We start from the raw sequence: 17,906 nt of genomic DNA on the forward strand, positions 1-17,906 counted from the left end.
TGCCTGGTATTGATTGTGGGAATGACTGTCCTTGATAAGAGTAAGGTCAACCATACTCCAGCTTTAGAAACAACTACTGCACTCACAGAAATAGAGAAGTTCAGATTAGATGAGAAGTATTTGCACGTAGATAATGCACAAGGAGAACTTTCTTCTAATGTTTTCTATTGCTTATTGAGTGAGTATGTTGAGGCGATAGATGTGAGAAATTATGTTTGCACGCAGATTCCTTCATCAGTTGAAGAAGGAGTTACCTATCATAGTTTGCCCCTCACTTATGGGATAAGTTGTAGTCTGTTACTAACAAGATTCTATAACTAGGACTATATCTAGTATTTTCTATTCCAATTTTGATGTCATGTTTTTGTTTGCCCCCATAATTAAGTACCTGAGTAGAGAAGCTAAGCAGAACACTATGGAGCTAGTGAGAGGATTATTGAGCCTTGTGTTTTTGTTTCAGAGTAAGTGGACATTTATGTTGAATGGACAGTATCCAGTGATTCCTGGAATTTATTACATCTGTGGGCTACATGCTTAGTACCGTCTTCCAAGAGGATGGTATGACACATGTTACTTGGGAATAGTCTTCCCAAAGATATTCCAACTTGAGGACTTGAAAAGATTACTGAAAATGACGGAGTTACATCACGTTAAACGAAAGAGAGAGTCTCCCTCTAGTATAGTGGGAGATAGATTTGGAACAATGATTCCTTCAGTGGGAGTTGTTTTGAATTCAACAGTGTCTAGAGACACTCAGATATCTCGATCTACAAATCAATTTAAACAAATCCATTCACACTCCAATCCAAAGAATTCATTAGTTGGGAGCAATCCTGGATTCAAATCTAGCAAAAGTCTATCCTCCGGAGGAGAGACTATTCTCAATAGCACAGAAGTGTCACAATCTCCTACACACTCTGCATCCGACTGCCAAATAGCTTTACTTTTGGGTTCCATGGCCCTTTGCATTTTCATTGCCCCCAATGCCAGGCTACATATGAGACCCCTTCAAGAAGATCTGGAGGTTCAGTGGGACCAGTTCACAAACCAGTGGGACTTCAAGTTGACCCTCTCACCAGTGGCAAAGCTTTCACTATAATGGTTGACTCACTGACACAATCTTCTATTAGGTTTCCCTTTTCATCTGAATATTCCTGCACAAACTCTGGTAACAGATGCATCTCTGCAGCGATAGGGGGGCTCACATGGGTCGCCTCCAGACTCAGGGCCTGTAGTCAGACAAGGAGCAGCAATACCACATCAATATGCTAGAGCCACAAGCAGTCCATCTAGCCCTCAAATTCTTCCATCCATCCATTCAAAACAGCTCTCTCGTGGTCCAAACGGACAATACGACCACAATGTATTATCTGAACAAGAAGGAGGGCACTCGATCTCGCACCCATCTCGAGAAGCACAGACCATCAGAAATTGGCTAATGGCGAGAAAGTTGGTGATCACAGCGATTGATTTACCAGAAGTCGGGAACACACAAGTGGACTCCCTCAATCGAAGCTTCACCAACTTGCACAACTGGGCTCCTAATGGCGACCTCATGCAGGTCATTTTTCAAGAATGGGGATATCCTCAAATAGACCTGTTTGCTGATCCAGGTTTTACCCACTAGGGACAAAAGGGAATGCCCTATTTGTATACTGGTCAGAGACATTTCTGTACGCTTTTCCACCCATTCATCTGATACCTACATTCATCAACAACTTTTATAGAGCCAGGACCAGGATGATTGTGATAGCCCTAGAATGGTCCCACCAGCTCACAAGCTCGAGGGGAAAATATTCCATCCCAATCTTCCCTCGCTGAGCTTGATAGCATGGCTCCTGACCATCCACAAGGTGTTCTTACTCATTTAAATGGAAAAGGTCTTATATGTGGTGTACCCACAATGAGTTTCATCCAATTGTGTGTCAGGGGGATGTCATACTACCCTACCTGCTTCATCTAGCAAAATCAGGTTTGCAGTTCATCATTTAAGGTACATCTTGCAGCTATACCTGCTTATTGAAAATTGCCCTCTCAGATACTCTTTCAAATGTCTGTTTTTAAAGATGTTCTAGAGTGCCTAAGAAAAGTCTGTTTACCTTCTCCTTGGGAGCTGAATGTGGTATTTGCAAAACTCATGGATCCATCTTTGGAACCTATACATAAGGCTTCTGTACAACATCTTACATGGACATCAGCCTCTCTTGTCACTATCACTTCAGCACGCAGAGTTAGCAAAATTCAGGCCCTCTGTGAGAAGAGGCTTATACAGTGTTTCATGATAATAGTGTAATAATTAGAACCCACCCTAGTTTCCTTCCCAAAGTTGTGTCTGATTTCTAAATTAACCAGACTATCTCACTTCCCACGTTCTTTCCCAAGCAGTCCACACCAGCGGAAAGAGCTTTGCACTCTTGAGGTAAACAAACTATTTTCAGATGGATAGTTTCGTTCATTGTATTTACCTACCAGTTGGCTAACAAGCAATTGACTGTCAAGCCCAAAGCCCACTTCACGAGGGGCAAGATGCCAACAACAGCTCTTCTAAAAAAAATTCCCATCTCCAAAATCTGCAAAGCTGCAACATGGAGATCAGTACATACTTTCACAAGACTTTACTGTCTAGATTCAGATACTAAAACAGACACCCAAGTGAGACAGGCCGCCTTACTAAATGTATTTAAATAAACAGACCAACTGGTTTTGCTTACTCTTCCTTGCTACTCTATTCAATGCTTATGACTATTGATGACAATCATCTGAAAGCAAAGGACAAGTTACTTACCTGTAATCCTAATTCTCTTCCTGGGGAATCCTCATCAAAGTCAAAAGCAACCCTCCCACTTCCCCCAGATGAATTATGCATAAAGCTATTAAATGTGGTGGTGTTCTGTTCTTCATATCACCGTAAAAAAGTACTGACCTAACTGCTAGCTAACTGTGACCTCACTCTCCCCTCTGGGGCATGGTGGGATACTGGAAATCCAGGAGCTCATAAATGAACGGTGACAGTTTTATTTGTTTAAATTGAATGCAACCTATTGGTAAACAATGCCTTTCCATTTCATTGCAGTTTCTCTTCAATAAAGGATGCTTTTGCACTTTATGCCTCCTTTTTTCTGATTGACAGAAATGCTTGAATCTGGTTCGATATTTATTAATGAAACACTTAACGAAAATTGGGCATTTTTTGTAGCCTTTGATATAGGCTGCAAATGATTGTAAACACACACACAAACACACACACACATATATATATATATAAATATATATCATCACACAAAAAAGGCACTGCACTCCTGGGGGCTCCATGACAGCTTCATTTATTCAGGCAGATTTTCAGACCCCACAAAGCGTTTCGATAACCATGTCTTTCTCAAGTGGTATCGTCTGTTCCTTCCTGCCATTACACTATTTATATTGCATTCTGGGATTAATAGGCACATGTCTCTCACCTGTAAGATATTAAAACGTGATTGCTGTTAACACGATTCCTTAATTCAATAATTTGATTATAGTCATTGAGAGTTCAATCCAATATTATTTACATCATGTTAAACGGAATACGTGCATCAATTACATTCAGCATATTTTTTCAAACAGGTTTTTCCGTAATTTCCTTTTTAGCAGTTCTTTCTCTCTGTGGCAAACAGTCTTATATTTGAAATCCTTGTCACAGCACCCAGACCCCAAGCAACTGAGGCGTTCCTCAGCGGCAGGGCTGCATCGGCATCCATATCAATTTAAAGACACCCTCATCATTGTTCCTCAATGAGACTGTCGCTCAGAGTTGCGTTAAGCGTTGTTGGAAGTTCCTTATGATAAGTACGTCTTCCAGTGCTTCGTGCACACGCCGGAGATCAGTATCACCTCGCCCACTCAAAGTCTGTTCCAAATTGTACGTGGATGCCAGCGTGCCATCGCCGTTAATGTAAATCCAACCCAAATGGTCCAAAATAGCGAGGCACTCAACTGCTGGTGCTCGTGGAGGGTTTTATACCATAACCCTTATTAATCATCACACAAAAAAGGCACTGCACTCCTGGGGGCTCCATGACAACTTCATTTATTCAGACAGATTTTCAGACCCCACGACGTGTTTCGACAACCATGTCTTTAGATAATATAACCACAAAGATCTCCGTTATGAATTGTCAAGAGTGGTATTCCCAATGGGGATACTGCTCTGAGGAACTCTGAGCGGCCAGGTATTTCCAAATCCCAAATTTCTGTGCCCTGAAACAATGGGCCACTTTCTGGGCAAGTGGTTTTAAACACGACAGGAGTTGCGGGGCAGAGGCACAGTCTGACTCGCCAATGTTTCCTTCTTTTTCCTCATGAATCCTCTTTCAATCTCTATTTTAACCTGGCTGTTTTCTGGTCCTCTCAGTTAGCAACACCTCTCTATTTCAATTACCTTCTTTACCGATTTCGTTATTATATACCTAAGAATAACTTATTTTTATTTGCCCAAAACATAGTTGTTAAAAGTAATTTACATTGCGAAAGTGAAATATTCCCTCTGCCGCTTGAGGTGTAAATGGTCATCAGGTATGCACTACCTCTAGATTATTACACAAACAAATCCCTAAAGAATTGTTTAGCAACAGAAACCACTCACAAAGCAATGTCCTCTGATGGTTAATGTAATTCCAAATGAGCTTTGGGAATATTTCATCTCTCTAAAGGTTTTACGGACCACAAAGCAGACATCCAGGCAGTGTGTATTCTGAAGAATATTACCTATAATTATCACTTGAACCACACTAGGTTCTAATACTGCATGCGCATGTTAAAGCAAAGAGGGCCTGCCTGGATTGGCTGGTAATGAAATGGTTTTGGTGCACCCTGGAGATCTTCACTGTCAAAGGCAAACTTTTCAGTGTTTCTGGAGCTGTACAATACTACTTACTGTGCTTAATCCCTGTACAATGCAGAATTCATACAATTAGAAGTGAAAGTATATTTTCAAACTCTGGGTGGACAACAGTAATATGTATTGACAAAAAAATTATTCTGAATTCACCAAGCAAGTGGTCATTTGTGTTGATCACTGTTGGACCTGGCCGTTTTTTCAGGGTTTTCCCCAGTGCTTAATTTGTGCTTGTTGTTTCCGGTGAGAAGCACCGGCACTTATTTTTGAGGGCCGGAGCATATGTTTCTGCCTCAAGCAATTACTGCGAGCAAAAGACACATATGGGAAAGACGGAGAAAGAGAAAAACGAAAAACCTTCACAATGAGAGAAAGCAAAAGAATGCAAGAGTGAGCTGAAGGGGTAAGGAGTGGCTGTAAATGCAATGAAGGGGCCCGAGATGGCTTCAGGATTATGCTGCCTCATTATTCTGTGCTCTCACATTTAATCGCAGCAGCATGTTTAAGAGGAGGGATTTAGGCACAAGCAAGTTTTTATTTACAAATTAAGCACTGGTTATCCCCAAACCTTTTGCCTTCTTCCTACTCTTTTTTCGAACCTTTTTTTGTTGGCTCTAGGAATCTGGGCACATTATTATTGCTAACCAGTGCTAAAGTGTATATGCTGTCTGTCTAAAATGTATTGGTAATTGGTTTCTCCAGGACTGGCAAATTTGATTTACTAGTAAGTCTCTAGTACAGTGCACGGTGTGTGCCCAGGGCCTGTAAATCAAATGCTACTAGTGGGCCTGCAGCACTGATTGTGCCACCCACATGAGTAGCCCTGTAAATATGGCTCAGGCCTGCCGTTACAGCATCAGTGAGTGAAATTTTAAACTGCCATTTCGACCTGGCAAGTGCACCCCTAAAGTAGGCCAAGGCAGCCCGTGGGCAGGGTGCAGTGTATTTAAAAGTTAGGACGTGTACTAGTGTATTTTACATGTCCTGATAATGAAATACTGCTAATTTAGTTTTTCACTTTTGCAAGCCCTAACTCTCCCATAGGCTAACGTTGGGATTGCCTTGAGATATGTTTAAGTGTAATTTCTCATTGGGAGCAGATAAAGATATGAAGATTGGGGTCTCTGAACTCACAATTCAAAAATACATCTTTTGGTGAAGTTGGTTTTTGAGTTCAAAGTTTGAAAATACCACTTTTAGAAAGTGGGCATTTTTTTTGCTTAACCATTCTGTGCCTCTGCCTGTCTGCTGAATACACATCAAGGTTAGGATGACAGTTGGGCTGTTTGTGCATTCACTCCAGAAAGTCACACAAAGGGAACTGAGATGTGCCCTGCATATATTGATGGCCAATCACCAGGCTGATGGGTATTCCTGAGCTAGAGTGGTGGGAGGAGCTAACACTTGCACCTGAGTAGGGCTGTGCCTGTCCTCACACAAAGCAGTCTCCAATCCCCTAGAGGGTGTCTGGGGACAGGGCAGAGAAAGGCAGGGTCTTGTGCACTACAAAGACTTCTCTTTGAAGTGTGCCTACTTCAAAGACAGAGATGGGTATAGGTACTGGACCACTGACACCATATACTTAGAATCCTCCTGGACTGAGGAAATTCTGCTAGAAAAAAGAGCTAGATGCTGTAGAAGGGACTGCAACTCTGCCTTTTGCTTTGTTGTGCTGGCCTGCTGCATACTGCTTCTGTCCTGGGAGTGAAAGTATTGGACTTGGCTTTCTACATCCTGCTTCCAAAGGTTCTCCAAAGGATAGTACTGAGAGTGTCTCCTGTTAAGAAGTCTCAGGGACATCAAAGACTTCATCTGCCAGTGCCTGGACTCTTGTGCTGAGAGTCCTAACTTGCCAAATGATGCCAATTCCAGTCCCTGGAGAATTGATTCAGCGTCTGCCCCGCAAATGGAGAATCAACACAGCGCCTGCTTCACCATGGTCCCATCAACACAGCGCATCTGGATTTTCCATGCATCATTCCTGTGCACTAATTTTTAATCGATCCCACACCGCAGTAAGGAACCGAGGCCGCGTGTCCAGAAATCGGCACATCGCCTTTCCTGTGAGGAAAAAAATGATGCCTCACCTCACCTGCCAATAAGTAACTGACACATCGTCTCACCTGTGAGGAAAGAATCAACGCATCACCTCCCCTGCACACTAAGGAACAAACCCATACCTTTGCTAATCCTCTGCCTCACCTTCCCTGTGGCCCTCATTGTCTTTGTTTTTGAGGCATTCCTGGTACTTTGTGCTAAAGAGATACGTCCATTGATTCCTAAGAATTAAAACTTGCTTAAACTTTTAAAAAGAGATATTTTGACTTGTATATTCTAGATTTCTGTTGTTTTTGGTCATGCTTTACTTAGATACATATTGGCTATTTTTCTAAAGTGGTTTGGAGTTATTTTGTAGTGTTTTACTATGTTACTGTGTGTGTGTGTACAAATAATTTTCACATTGTCTCTGAGATAAGTCAGACTGCTTGTGCCAAGCTACCAAGGGGGTGAGCATGTATTATCTTGGCTGGATGACTCACTTACCCAGACTAAAGTGAGGGTCCCTACTTGGGCAGGGTGCAAACGACTGCCAGCTAGAGACCCCGTTTCTAATAATCACCCATGGTTTTCCCCAAAAAAGCTGCTCATTGAAATAAAAAAACATACTTAAAGTAAGTAGGAAAAGATACCAATAGTCAGCAATGTTTTCATCTGTAACTTTTTGCACAGATGGCCAATCTACAAAAGTAATACGCTATTGCATCCAGCAGATTTTTTCAGTCATGGGGATGTATATTGACTGTTGGGTGCCTAGAAACACACAATGTCCTAACACAGAGAGATTAAATTATCAAAATCAGTTTTCTCTGCAGATAAAATAGACATCACTAAACACTCCTCAAGGGAATTATTTTCTATAGTCAAATCAATGACTCACCCAGCATCTCTGAATCAGCAGATACTACACTCTCAATCTCAATCACCTTGTGACTCAATAGCAAGTAATTTTAAAGACAAGATTCAGAATAGTCAGGGACCCTTAATGACATACGATAATAATGCCCCTATTTCACAATGACATGAGAACTCATCAAAGCTTAAAGAGTTTTTACCTAGCTCACTTTCGGATATGCTGGAACCTTTGTTTGAATGTAAATCTGGTTCCTCAACTGCTCCTTGTCCACAATCAATATTGAAACTAAGAGCACTTTTGTTTTTTCCAATGCTTTAGACTATTCTTAATTCATCCATCATTTTGCTTGCATATCCATCTTATGGAAACTGCCCGGAGGCGTGGCCTGACCAGTGATAATGGCGGACGCGTGAATGTTCTGCTCCGCTCAGGCCTGGCAAATATCCTGTTGATCCTGCCCCATCGGGGGTCTGAAAGTGGCACCGATCGCAGGAGAGGGCTGGGGACATAACTAGGAGACCCGTGGTGGGGGTTGGACCTGCGGGGAGTGAACTGCGAGCGAGTCGGGCGACTGGATGCTCCCTAACCAGGCCTGCTCCTTTCATTAGATAACATTAGGGCTACCCTCATATACTATTTGAGTGGTAGATCCTGATCTGAAAAGAGTAGCCAGGTCACCTTTAGTACGGCCAGAATGGTGATACAAAATCCTGCTTAATGTGAAGTTGGATTTTATATTACTATTTTAGAAATGCTACTTTTTGAAAGTGAGCATTTCTCTACACTTAAATCCTTCTGTGACTTCCAATCTACATCTGGCTAGGTTTAGTTGACAGCTCCATTGTGCATTCCCTCAGAAAACCCCAAACACAGGATGCTCAGGCACACTTGCACACATCTGCATATTGAATGGGTCTTCCTGGGCTGGGAGGGTGGCGGGCCTGACACTTACATGTCAAAGGACAGTAGCCTGTTCTCACACAAAGGACTGCCACACCCCCTATTGGGACCCTGGCAGACAGGATGGAACTGAAAGGGGTCCTTGTACACTTCTAAGCCACTCTTTGAAGTCTCCCCCACCTCAAAGGCACATTTGGGTATTTAAGCAGGGCGTCTGCCCCTACCAACTTAGACACTTCTTGACAAGACACTCTTGTCACAGACACTTCCCAGAGAAGAAACCCTTAACCAGAACCTGCAACCTGCCAAGAAGAACTGCCAGGCTGCTCAAAGGACTCACCTTGCTGCTTTCTAAGAAGGACTGCTACCTTGCTGTTACCCTGCTGTCTTGCTGCTCTCTGGCTGTGCTGACACGTGCTCTCCAAGGGCTTGGATAGAGCTTGCCTCTTGTTCCCTGAAGTCTCAGGACCAAAAAGACTTAATTCCTGCAAGAAGAACTCCCTGTGCGGTTGAAATCGACGCACAACCTGCAGAAAATGATGCACAGCCTGCATCATGGTGAAAGATTCACTGCACGCCAAACTGGAACAACGCAGCCCGACTTTGCAATGAGAAGATCAACGCAGTGCCAGCGTAGCGACCAGAAATTCAACACATGCCCCACTGGATCGACATAAAGCCGAGCCGGAACGACGCTGCCCGACTTCCTGAGAGGAATCGACTCAGTGCCTGCAGCACGTAGAAATTTCCATGCAACGGCTACCGGATTGACGCAGCCCCTGTGACTTCATTCTGTAAGCACCGGATTTCAATGCATCGTCCCCAGGGCGGCCGACAACCCCGCAAACCAAAGAGGATCCAAGTCCACACGTCGGAAATAGATGCAAAGCCTTTCCTGCGTGGAAAATAAATGACACATCGCCGTGTGCGCCCCCAGAAATCGACGTACACCTTCCTGTTTTCCACACATCTCCTCCTCTGCAGTTCCTTGCGGAGAATTTGAACGCAAACCAGGTACTTTGTGCTTGCAAGAGACATTTGTTGCTTTTGAGAGACTAAGGACACATTATATCATTTCTACAGTGACATTTTCAACATATACTTATTGCATCTTAATTGTTTTCACATGCATTAATGCAGATAAATATTATATATTTTTCTAAACACTGTGTGGCGTATTTTTGTGGTTCTATACTGTGTTATTGCATGATTTATTTCACAAATACTTTACACATTGCCTTCTAAGTTAAGCCTGACTGCTCAGTGCCAAGCTACCAGAGGGTGGGCACAGGATAATTTAGATTGTGTGTGACCTGCCCTGACTGGAGTGAGGGTCCTTGCTTGGACAGGGTGTAATCTGACTGCCAACCAACATTCCCTTATTAGGGAAGATACTGCATCTCTTATTAGATTTGTCAGTTGACTATGACACCATCTCACATATGATCATCATTCAGAGACTAAGGGAAATAGGTGTTAACGTTCTTGCTCTAACTTAGATCTCAAATGCTATAATTAACAGTGCCCAATCAGTGTGCCTCCCTCCTTTTTTTCTTTGATCCTACGCCATTAAATTGTGCAATATCACAGGGATCATCATTAAACCCAACTCTCCATAATATTTATATGCCCCACCCCCCATGGTAGCCATTATTTGAGGCTCAGGTTTGAGGAATTGCCCTATGTGGTGATACATAATTGATTGCATCATTAACAAGCAACTTGTGGAATTTGGCCTATCTCCCCCTCCATCTGATGTCATTAAGAACTTAGTTGTGAAAGTGTATTGGCAGCTTTCCTTTAAACAGCAGATCCAGTCAGTCTCGTCCACTTACTTTGGGTTTCTTAAAGTTCTTCATAAGATCTTGTTCCTCTCAAGGCTAGAAAGAGGGTGATTCTTGCTTTTAATAAAATCTCAGCTTGATTATGTTAATGCCTTATACCTTAGCCTTCCTAAAAAAAACTCACCAGTAAATATCAGCAGGTGCAGAACTCAGAAGCCAGACTTCTTTTTCATCTTCCTAGGTGTTGCTCGGTGTCATCTAAACTTAAGGACCTTCATTGGCTTGCTATCTAAAGAGGGTTCAGTTTAAGAGCCTAGTTCATACACATTTTTCTATTTTTCAGTGGGCCCACTCCTTATTTAAATCTCTCTAATGATTGTCAGATTCTGCCCCCAGTTACTGCACCACTCTGCTGGTAGGAGACACTCTCCCTCTATCTCTTTGTTCTGAACCTAATAGAGCTAGGTATACTAAGAACCTGAAAATGTGGCTTTTTGCAACAAAAAGAAATGAAAAATGTTGTCACCTTCGTACATAATAAATGCTGCTTCATCCCACTTTTGGTTGCTTGTGATTTTATCAACTTGAAGCTATGTCCTAAGCATAAGTTGCACTTTGAAATCATGTTTTAAATTCTATCCTGAGCCATCAGCTGAGCTAAATCTGATTAGGTCGAGAGCGTAAGTGCTCTAGAGCCTATTGTAATATCTCCTTGGGCTTTTAACCACGCCCACTCTTGCTATTCATTCCTTGTTGTGCTTGTCTTAAATGCTTCATCTTTATTGGTGCATTTTGTGAAATGTCCCTCCTTTGTGTGCTGAGTTCCCTCCCCTTGCGCAGTAACTAAGTGAACATCTCTGAACATTTCTGTTGGCCATCACATTATGTCATGCTTCCTCCTGTTACATTGTGTGATGGCCCCTCCTCCGGTTTCAGTTTCGCTTATATCCCAGCCGTGATCCTTTCTAGATTTTCAGGCAGTGAGCTAATACCTCTCGCACCCATGGTGGCACTTTGAATTGGTTTGCTTCTGTCAACTGTTTTACACTTCATTTCCACTTCATGTGGCAAGAAATGTCCAGTTAGGAATTTACAGCACCAATTGCTTTAACTCAAGCAAATGCGAGACCCGTTGCATTGAAAATGCTTGTTTTTCATTGTTAATTGACTGTGCATGAACTTGTAAGATAATATTTAATGAATGAAAAAATGGGTACAAAAGAAATCTATGCATTTTTTAAATGTGTCCTACAATGTTAGTTTAGTAATACTGCTTACTCATTCAACTCGGAATTTGGGATTAGCCTGTATTATCAAACTAATAGGTTTTGCTATATATATATTTTTTCCACATTGACTTAGATGTAGAAGCTGAAAATAATTGATAATTGCAAATATTCTACTGCTCTAGTCTGTGTTCTTTGCTCTCCCAGTAAAAAAAGGGTATCCTGCTTGTGTGCGATATACGCAAACCACAATACCCTGGATTCCCCAGATCACTAATTTTCATAAGTGCCCATGGCTGGTAGTGTTCCATGGCTGTCAGCCGACCCCATGCCAAAATGTTGAAGCCACCCCTTGTGGAAAGAGAGAAAGAATTGAGTGTTTTAAGTATATGAGTTTAAATATATAATATATCTTATATATTATATAAGTATAAGTTTGACATATGAAGGGCATGCTCTGTAGGAGGATGTGCTGGAATCCGTGCAAACCACAACACCTTGGATTACCCTGGGTCTTGAGGTTTCAGAAATGCCCTGCATTGGTAGGGTACTCTGGGTGGCAGATGACCTAAAGCATGAAAGCTTGAGCACTGTGTTGTGCCCAGGAGTGGGGCTTGATTACAATATGGTAAGGTGCCCTATTCAATGCTGTTTTTTCATTCCTTTTCTGTTAGTCTGCTAGGCTTTCTACTCCACTGCATGTGAAAAGTGGTTCATTTACCCCATAAATGCCCATGACAATTGAGATCAGAACACTCACCAGACCATTAGGTAAAGAAATTAAAAACAGAATGGGGTGTGTGGCATGCCCATCCTGGCACTGGACTGAAGCCCCCACTCCCAGGTACCAGACAACCTTTCTGTCCTCTTAGGGGCAAGATTGGAGGAGTTGCCTCACATTGTCCTGACTTAGTGGGCAGGATTGGCGTCCAAAAAAGAAATGGTGTGGGACAGTAGCCTATCTTTGCATCGGGTCCTCCTCCCAGGGAACCAGATAGTATTTCTGCCATGTAGGGTTGACATATTGGGGGAGATATTATCCTCTTTCTGCAGGCCGATATGTGAAAAATACACCCAAAGGCATCCAAATTTCTTTTTACTAGCCCTAGTGATTTCTGAAGTATTCGGACTCCAGGAGGGATCAGATAGACTGGTTGGTTTCCGGCAGTGGGGGAAGTGGCCTGATGTCAGGATGGATGAGCCCACACTCAATTCTTTAGTTGAAAAAAATCCTGGATTACACATTGGACACACTTTCCGTGTTTGTTGGTGTAGACCAGGACGGTGCAGTCAATTATCAAAAAAGCATTGTCCTCAGCGCAGACCTGAACTTTGACAGTTTGCACATGTGCTGAGGAGATTGCGTTAATAAAAGACAGGACTGGGGGTAGAAACTTTCACTGCAGGTTAACTGGTTTATTATCAAAGAGGATAATGTTTGAGGGATTCCCTGGTACTTCAGTACTCCCAGCCCAAGAGGCAACCTCAGGGTGGTGCACTGTGTGTGCACCACCTTTATGTGGCATAAAGTCAGTGTGCATGCTGATGTTTTTTTCTACATCTGAAGCTCTCTCTGTAATACGGCATGGGCATAAAGATAAAGTGCTCCCTATTTGTATGTGGCCATACCCCCATGCAAATGAGGGAATGCCCTTTACTGTTCACCATAGGACGAAATGTGCAAAGGTATGTTCTATACTGTAGAAGGAGGTGTAGAAAGATCAGCAGCCACATCTATAACACCATAAAGGAGTCCAAAAAAATGTAATTAACTCCCCTAGGGTATTTTGTATATGACAGCATGTTCACTGTGCTTTTTGACCTCCCCCTGGGATGACAGTCTGGGAGAAAATCCTCCAGTCTGCCCCACAGCTAGGCAAAAGGGGAGTGTTTTGGCTCCAGGGGTAGTGGTGCAGACTGATGCCAGAATGGACCACCCCTCACCGATTCAATTTTATTTAAAACAAATCACTGATATGTAGTGTTCTTTCTTGCCCCTCAGAGGAGAGCATATTAGGGGTTAACATTCTCATATGCCCCCCCAGGGGCCAGAAGGACTTTGTGGATTTTAGAGATGGGAGTGCTACCCGATACCATGATAGACCAGCCAGAGCCCATTTCATTCTTTACTAAAAGAGCCTTGGGGTCTAGTGGGCTTCCTGTCCCCAGGGGAGGGCAGCGTTGGAATAAATCACCCAATCAGAAAGACTATTAGGGCTTTAGGGGTGGGTGGTATGGTCCAATGCATAAACGGGCCAGCCCCAATCAGGTTTTTGAAAATTGATCCCCTGTGTATATTGGGCTTTCTGTCCCCTTACCACTGAGCTAATAGATTTGGGTAAATCACCCAATGGTCCCCCTGAGGGACTCATTGACTATTTTCCCTTTAAGGGTAGAGTTAGGCCCAACTCCAGGAAGAGCCTCCACCCCAGTTCATTCTTTAGGACAAAACTGCTCTGGAGTCTACTGGATTTTCTGTCACCCTTGGGGAGAGCAGATTGGAGGTAAAGTACTCAAGGTACTCCCCATTGGCAAAACGACTATAGGAGGTTTAAGAGTGAGGGGTGTGACTCAATGCTAGGTATATTGAATGGACTTCCTTAGGAGATCGGGTTGAGAGTAATCCCCTTGTCTGTCTCCTGGGGACAGAAAGACTGTTCAACCTTTAGGGGTGGGTGATAAGGTCCCATGCCAGGATGGATGACACTCCCACCCAGTTTCATGTTTGAGGATCAAACAGCCAGGGTGTATAGTGGGATTTCTGTACCCCTTGTGGGGCACATTTGATCTACTCTCCTAGTCACCCCATGCTCCTCCCCATATTACATTAAAACATCCATCTTCACCAATATTACTTGGACCTAGTCCTCAGGAAGACCCATTGTATATGTAATAAAGGATGTTCTCCGGAATCAGTAAAGGGTAATGCTGCATGGTTTGGTATGAGGGGTGGGTTGTATCTGATTATAATTGGATCCAAGGGGGTTCATTTTGTTTTGTGATATGCTTTTACCCAGGCCCCTGCGGGTTTTCTTGGGTGACCCTCTGTGGTAGGTAAGATACAGAACACATAGAAGACAAGTTTTTTCTGGTGAGGTTAGAGCCACAGTGACTAGTGTCTTTGGTCATTGTAGGCAATCCATTGAATTATGTAAATGCCCTCATGGCCAAATATTCTTTCTCGTCATATATTCTTGACAGCTCCTCCACATCATCTGAGAAAATACTTTTGATTCCTCCCAAGAGTGTGCAGAAGAAAGCTTCTGGATTTTATTCTTAACATTGCCTTTTGGAGTGAAATGTCATGCCAGAAAAATTCAGAACTTTTCAAGAATGGAAGCCTTTTAAGAAAACACTTAAAGCCTCCTTTTTCAGGATTTCATTTTTCCAATACCAATATGACTGTTTGTCAAGTCCCATCTGCAAGCTTTCCCAGCAATTAATTGCTTAATTTTGTCTTTAGATATATTAAAACAGTGCATTGTTTGCCTTAGTCATACCTGTTTCTAAAGTTATATGTATTAGAAACACAGGAGAGGTTGTTTGACCCTGGCAATAATATGAAGGAGGCACATTGTCATCTGAGTAATAAAAATCACATGTGAGTCAGTCCTACTAATGTATGAGATTTTCAGTTTTGCATATATTCCCTTGATACACATGGGTCAACTCTGTGAGGTGTGAAATGATCATGCAATGGTTCAAGATTCACAAAAAAACAAGAATATTTTGGTCAGGTGTCCTGCTGCAGATCCTAAGCAGGGATTTATACACTGTGAAAAATCCGAATTTGAATTAATTTCCCAATATGTGCTGAGAGTCTGCCTTTTAGAAAAAATAATAATTGAAAATCTTCAACTCTTTTTATAGCTTCTTCTGATACAATTTCCAATGGATGCCTGGCTGTAACAGGGGTGCTTTATTATGAGGAACAAATTGGGTGCTTCTCGTTTGAGGAGCATCAAAGATCATTTTTAGTATCTTCCTTCTGGGGTGTTGGGCATCAATTGTACTTTCTGTCCCTGCTCAATATCTTTGGTTTGTCTGCTTTGGCTTAATTTAAGTATGTTACGCTTTGGGTTTTCACTGAGGCACATGATTTGAAATTCCATTTTCTTTGAGAATCAGGCATATTTTACTCATGTGTCGATTACTCATCTGTATTATGCATTCCACAACAACTGATTCAGGCAGGAAACTCATGATTTTTTTAGCCAAAAAGTAGTTAATTCTGGCTGTCTCCTGCTTTAAATTGCTTCTGTTTCAGTAGAAGTCAATGGGGAAAATACATTCTCCTGATTATGTTTTCAAAATCTTCCATTTTCCTTTTCTGGAATGTTGACATCTATGATTAAGTGTAAATAAATTGGGAGAAAGTTTTCATTTTGTCTGTCAGCTCTATAATGTCAAGATGTTATCTCTTGTCATTAGCACTTGTTCTTTCCCATTTGTAGAGATGAAATTGGAATAATGTCCTGTGACGACATCAACAAATATGGAGTAGGAAAATCAGGCATGAAAGGCTCTGAATCACCAAGCTACTTCCTGGAGCATGAAAGTGGCAAATATTACACATTAATTGAAGGTGAGGGCCATCCGGTGGGCTCAGAGTATGACAGAAGCAGATCTACAGGGGTACGCAGAAGAGAAAAGACGCCAACTCATGGTATGTATCACTAACCTGGTGTCTCATCCTGACAAATTGTATATATTAACCCTCTGTTCCTGATGTTCGAATTTGGGGTGATTTTGTGTGGCCATAGCAAACGCACCTTGAGAAAGAATACACTGCACTCTATCAAACCACATTGCTTCAGGTATATACATTGCTGGAACATTTATTTGAATCATTAAAGCACAGAGATACATTATTTGCAATTAGCATGGCAGCTTTAATAATCTGGTAGAGTAAGAGAGAGCTGTTAATGAGGTGAGGAAGAAAATTGCACCCCTGGTCAAGTAGGTTTTTCCTGAGTTGCTCCTTGTACTTCAGACCATTTATAATTGTTTTTTTTGCAGCTCTTGCTACTAATGCTTGCACTGTTTCAGACAAGGACACCTTTCCTTCCTGCGTGCAGATGTTAGATAAGACTTTTTGTATTCCTTTTGGCTCTGTAGGAGTAGTAACGGTAAAGCCATGCAGTAGACTGACACATGACTCTGATTTCCATGTTCTAATTTTTAGGGTCTCCCTTGCGAGTGCTTGCACTAGCGCATGCATCTCGCTTGCAAGACTGTTGTGTACACTAAAGGGCTTGGAGCCCACCTGTCACTCACCATTTGTTGGCTTGTGTGGCACTCTTCTTTACAGCCCCTAATCCATCCATTTCAGGCCTGGCATAATTTCTGTTCCTCTGTGTGGAGCAGGGACCAAGCACTGATTGATTCAACCTAATTAGTGCCCATCCGCTGCTCCCGACGTGATTGAGGCACTATTTTGTTCTTTTTAAATGCTCTCTGACTGGCACTTCACCTGTTGGGCTGTAAACAGACACAGATACTGAAGGACTCCATGCTCAGGTGCTGGACTTTGCTTTGGAGGGAAGAGAGGCATGCAAATGACACTCACACGAGGTACCAGGTAATAATAGCGCAAGAGTAGGGCTCAAGGTCATTAGTGATGTCTGTAAAATGCAGCTGCATCAAACAAAATGCCCCTCCCCAGAGTCAGGCTTAAGCGGCATCTTGCTAATGATACAGAAGAGTATGCCATGTTCCTATTGTTTGTGTAGGAAATGCTTGCCATTGGTGTTTCCTCTTGGAGCTGTGCTCTGCCTGCTTCCTTTTTGTTAGAGCACTGCAGAGTGAATATTTTGTAGCAGGCTCTGTCCGGTGTTTCTCCCCATCCATCTGCTCTCTCCCAGCCTCCCATTGTGTGTATTTGCTTTTTCCTTCCACCCGTTTTCTGTGCTGCCCCTCCCTCGTATTCTCGTGTTAGCCCCCCCTACATAAAAAGGCACTATGTTGTAAACACCACTGGCCACGTCATAGCACTTTTTTCCTTCTCCCCACCTGCCCGCCATCGTTTCATTGTTCATGTTGCCACCATAGCCCCACCTACCCTGCCTCCATTGTCCGAGTTGAATTACAAAAAAGCACTGTGAACTGGACACATCATAGCGCTTTAAAAAACAAATTGGTGATCAAACCCAGGCCTACATGAAAGGAGTGGCAGATTTAAGGGTCTCTTTTACTTTGTCATTGTAACC

This window comes from Pleurodeles waltl, chromosome 2_1, assembly GCF_031143425.1.
Source record: "Pleurodeles waltl isolate 20211129_DDA chromosome 2_1, aPleWal1.hap1.20221129, whole genome shotgun sequence".
NCBI lineage: Eukaryota > Metazoa > Chordata > Amphibia > Caudata > Salamandridae > Pleurodeles > Pleurodeles waltl.